This window comes from Echinops telfairi, unplaced genomic scaffold (genome assembly GCF_000313985.2).
Source record: "Echinops telfairi isolate 266 unplaced genomic scaffold, ASM31398v2 ScPeMD7_7;HRSCAF=31, whole genome shotgun sequence".
Classification (NCBI taxonomy): Eukaryota; Metazoa; Chordata; class Mammalia; order Afrosoricida; family Tenrecidae; genus Echinops; species Echinops telfairi.
In genome coordinates, this window is record NW_022103904.1 from 24,337,118 (window position 1) to 24,342,862 (window position 5,745).

The following is a 5,745-nucleotide window of genomic DNA, read 5'->3' on the forward strand; positions in this document are numbered from 1 at the left end:
GCCCTGGGAGAAAAAAGGCAACTTAAACTTTCAATACCAGAATGTATTTTCAAACAGTAGACTCTACACATGGCACGCCCTTTTTAGGATGTCTTACAATGACCAATTCGCCCAAATTTGGAAATTTTTACTGATTCTCAGTAGTCAGTTTTTACTATGTAATATTGTCTTTGTTTTGCTTTTTTGTCATCAATTTTGGGACTGATAGTTTAAAATTATATACAACTTCATGGAAAATGTCTAAGGTTAGCAATAAAATAGGATAGAGTCATACATATGGGAAACATAGTAGGGAAGAGAGAAAATATTCCTGTTTACTGGGTAACATTGTCTCCCATTGAGGAAGAGGTGCTGGATCAGAATGTCATCCGCTTGCTGCTGTGCACTCGTATGTGGCAAGAAGCTCAAATCGCTTCTGCCAGTGCGATGAAATCAGGCTGTTAACCTGTCACTGAGAGATAGGTACAGAAATGGTGAGTTTAAAAATAATCTTTTAGCCACTAGGCAAAATAACTATATATTTATAGACCTAATGAAAATTGAGGCATGTGTTTTATATGCCTTTTAATTTCATATATCCAAATTCCTTTTTGTTATATTTTACCAAAATATCAGCAACCGACGAGAACATTTTTTTAAAGGGGTCTTTCATCATAGAAGTGCTGAGTAAGATCAGTAATCTGTGCACCTAAAATGGTTTGCTCAGACTATAAATTATTTTAAAAGGATAGTGGATTGATCTTCCCATCATAAATATTAACTACACCTGTTTAAAAACATTATTGCAAGTAGTAACATTAGCTGTAGGAAATTTAGAACTCTCCTACCTAGTTATTAACACCCTGAATATATACCTATATTTGTGGGAACTTTTTTTGGCACTCTATATAGTTTTTCCATGTTTTTGCCCAATTAAACACTAGATCTAAAATGATTTTTAATCACATTGAATTTTTTTTTAATTTTAAGTTATGATTTGGGTGAGTTTCCAGAGCAAATGGGTTTCTATCCAAAAATTCTTACACATTTTAATTCATGGCATTGGTTGCAATCCCCACACTATAACAGCATTCTTCTCACTTCTGTGTTTGTCATCATCTACCCTTTCCTATACTGCCCTGCGTTCTGAGCTCTATCCCTGCGTTCTGAGCTCTATGCCTGATGATTTGTTTGGTTGTTCTTCTTTAGCAGGGCTTATTTCTCTGGTGTTATTAAAAGCCTTTCAGCCATGTCGCTCGTGAATGAGTTCATTTCTAGGCCTAAAAGGTGTCCTAATCAGGGAAACTTCGTCTAGGTCTCTTTTCAGACCAATAAGGCCTAGCTAGCCTTGTTCATCATTTCAAATTTTGTTCGTATTTTGTTCCCACGCTATCCAGGACCTTGCATTGTGATCCTTTGAGAGCACTCAGCAGTGGTAACTGTGGGTACCATATAGTCTGGTCTCAGGGTCTGGGGAGCCTGAAATTCACATGGTTCATTAGTTCTTGGGAGTAATTGCTCAGTGAATATATTTCTATAGTACCATTTGGAATAGTTGCCTGTTACTTATTATAGGGACTTATTCTAAATTATAATCACTTTTGATTATTGGGTGTTTAGACTTTCTAATTCTTGTATTATTGTGGAACAGTGCTGTGCGAAACATTTTTCTAGCTAAATGATTGTTTCCATTGAATTGACTTTGGGAACTAATACTACTCAACCAAAGGGTATATCTGCAAGTGTGATAGTTAGGTTTGTTGTGCCAACCTGTGGGATTAATAAAGTAGCAGTTTGATTGGAGGGCAAAGAGATAAATGGCTCTGCAAGGCCTGCCCCCTTCTCTCTCTTGCTCTCTGGTAATCGGACCAGCATGCTGCTGCTTTAGCTAGTTCTCTGCCTCAACCTGTGTGCTACACTACCTGTGGGCCCAGCCACTGATTGTGGATCGTGTTGCCAGAGCTTGAGGCTCCTTTGAGACCTGCTTCGCCACACCGCTGGTGCATACATCACTTGAGCTGAGGCTGGTGGATCCTGTCACCTTGCATTGCTTGAGTTTGAAATCCCATCCTGGCCTGCTTCACTAAGCTCCTGAGCTACTGACTGTTGCTGACCCACCCTGCTGTTTGCTGCCTGTGGGAAAACTGTGCCTGCCTTGCCCAAGGGAGGACTTTGCTTCCTTGACCTTGGACTTGGCAGCCCACCTGAGTCGAGGACTTCCAGTATATTAACTGTTCATGAAAGTGAGTTGAACTGAGTCCTCTGTACTGCTGTGTGGACTAAGTATCTGTTATAGTCCTTACTGCTGTATAAATTTTATATATGTATGATTGTGTGTATAAAATCCTTGTTTGTTTCTTTGTTTTGTTTCTCTGGAGAACCCTGCTTTACACAACAAGTGAGCTCTGATTTTATATTACCTAATTGTCCTCCAGAAAGGTTTTGACTAACTTACACATTCACCTATAGAATAAGATAATGGTTGTTTTATCACATAGTCACCAAAAGGGAATTCTTTTTTTTAAAGTTTTTCATGTCAATCTAATAAATACAAATATTTAATTGAGTTAACTTATTTAATTAAAATTTAGATCAAATCTACATCTCAACCTCGAGATAATATATGAAAGTAAAAAAGTTACAAAATCATAGAAACCTTTATTAAATAAAGATATCAGATATGTTAAAGTATTGCTTCTTGATATACCCACTATCTAAGTCTATACACTTCTGAAAGCATTGTTTCCATCTCTCTAACCCTTCCCCTGGGGAATTCTGTGCTTTTTGTTTTAATCACATCACAAAAGTCGTTGTAGAAATACTAGAGGGATTCCAATCCAGTTCCTTTTCAGTGTTCTATGATGTTGGGGACAAAAATAAATCTGAAAGGGCAAGATTGGGGCTTCAGTGTGTATGGGGTAAGATTTTTCAACAAAATGCTTGAAGTACAGCCCTTGCCACCCTTGAAGAATGAGCAGGTGCATCATCGTGATGGGAAAGCCCTTGGCGCCAGTGTATTGGCCTTTGTTCCCCCCCCCCACTCCCCCGGTCCCCGTTGTTTCCTTACAGTTCTGTGTAATAATGATCATCCTGTGTTCTTCAGGAAAGTGTATCAAGATTGCCCTTTGAGAGGCCAAGAAAACCATTACTGTAGCCTTCTGTGAGTCACAATAGCCCTGTTCCTTGAATGTAACAGGCCCAGCAGAGCCCCTCAGAAGCCACTGTTTCGATTGGCCGGATTTTGAAGGCACCTAATGAGACTAAGACAAGTGTAACACTGAGAGAAGTTGTGTGCTGCCATCCACTGGTCGTAGAGAGACGTGCAAACATCTTTTGTTTGGGGTAAACCACGAGTGTCTGAACTGGAGCCCTAGTAGCAATACTTTTGGCCTCATCTTGGTATGTAAGACATTCGTTATGTATGTATATAGAAAAATCAGAAAATCACTAAAGTCAATTCCGAATGGGTAAATGGTGTGAACTTGGGTACAAGTTCCTTTTTTAGGGCAGGTTGACCAGAGAAACAAATCCAGTGATACTCATGTGTAAGAGCTTTATATTGAGAAGTAATTATATATCAAGAAAGCATCCCAGGACAGTTCCACTCAAATCCGTAAGTTCATCTTCAGTCTCACGGAGCGGCAGGCAGTGATGCAGGATGCAGGAAGATCACTGGTCGGTGGGTGTAGTCACGGGGATCGCAGGTCCGTGGAAACATGGCGGGGCTCTGGCAGCTCTCAGGGAAGCTAGCAAGCAGGAAGGTGAATGGAGAGAGACAGGGTGGGCCCCCAGGTCCCCACTTATAGAGAAGGCCACACCCCCAAGGACACAGCATCAGGCTGTGATCTGATTGACAGGAGTGTCTAGTGGACATAAAACCATCTGACTACCATAGTTCCTAACCTTCATGTGTGAGAGAACATAGACGTTTACTAGAAAACACTAGTCAGGTAGTCATGCTTGTAAGTTCTTGCTCAGTAGAGCATGCATGTTCTTTCCAAAGTACAGTAACATGTTACTAGCCTATGTACGTTTTTCATAGTTTGCCTCATTTCCATTCTATGCAACCACATTACCCTTTGTTACTTACCTGCTGTTTTTATGTGTAATTTCTTTTCCTAAAATAAAATAGAAGTACTAAATTAATTTTTCAATTATATTAGGACCTTCAAAGGGTTTGGGGGAGATGGGTGAAGAGATAATAAAACTTTTCAGTGACCTTTGTGTAACCCGACGTATCTTCCCCTGGCCTGGATAAGAATGAACTACACGTATGTAAATAAGTTTCGGTGACAGTTTTTCACCTTTCATGCAGGAGACCTGAAAGGAGCCCCAGTGGCGTGGTGGCTTATGGGTTGGGCTGCTACCACAAGGTTAGCAATTTGAATCCCGCAGCCGCACTGTAGGGAAAGATAAGACTTCCTGCTTTGGTAAATAATGGCAGCCTCAGAAGCCCCCGGGGCAGTTTGTCCTGTGGGGTGGTTATGAATTAGAATTAACTCAGTGGCGGTGAGTTTGGTTTTTTTGGATGCAGGAGACCTGGCTTCAGGTCTTGACCAATGTACTTCATTCACAGCCACCGCCCATCTGTCAGGGGAGGTTTGTGTCTTGGTGTGACACTGACCAGGTTTCACCAGAGCATTCAGACTAAGACAGACTAGGAAGAAAAACCTAGCAAATCTACTTCTCAACTGCAGACAATGAAAATTCTACAGATCTGTCACGAGGGTGGCACAGGGCCCAACAGTGTTGTGCATAGGGTCTGTGTGGGTTGCGTTGGTTTGATGGGTGCTAACAGCAACAGCAGCAACAACGTGATCACAGGGATCAGTCACATGGAAGAATGAAGTAACTTCATGGCCAGTGAATTCTAGTCTTCATATTGTTCCCAAGGAAGCCCTGTGATGTAGGAAGGGAACTAGACCAGGACTTCAAAGGTTGTTTAAGTTTGTTAAATCGGATATTTTTATTGCAGCCTCTTTGTAAAATAAAGATGATGGTTCTTATTCTTTTTCCTTTACTTTTTTCTAGAATCAATGTTTAAATGCATGTGAAAGAATGGCTTGGTAATGACTGTTGGGTGCTGAGTGGAGTCCATGGCATTTCGACTCTGTAGCTGCAGACTGCCTCATAGGGTTTTCTTGACTGTGATCTTTACGGAAACAGATTGCCAAGCCTTTCTCCTTCAGAGCTCCTGGGGTAGGATTGAACGACCAACCATTGGGTTAGCAGCCTTTGTTTGTTAATTAAGTACTAAATAATTACCCCCCAGGAATACTACACTCCTTATACCCCGCAGGCAAACGGAAAACAACGGACTCAACTCCCATCCAGTCATGCTAAGTTCTGAGACTGTAGATTTTTTAAAATCATTTAATTAGGGGCACATACAACTCTTATCACAATCCATACACACATCAATTGTGTAAAGCACATATGTACATTCATTGCCCTCATCATTCCCAAAACATTTACTCTCCACTTAAGCCCCTGGCATCAGCTCCTCATTTTTTCCCCTCCCTCCCTGGTACCCCCTCCCTCGGGAGCCCTTGATAATTTATAAATTGTTATTTATTGCTGGGTTGTATGGTAACTCAATTTCCATCTGTTTTAGATATTGCCAGATCAATTTCCATAGTCGCTGTAGATACTTACAGGTCCACCAGCAGTGGATGAGAGTTCCTGTCTCCCCACAGCCCCTCCAATACTTGTTGCTTTCTGATTTTTTGAATTGGGCTATCTTTGAGGATGTTAGGTGGTAACTCA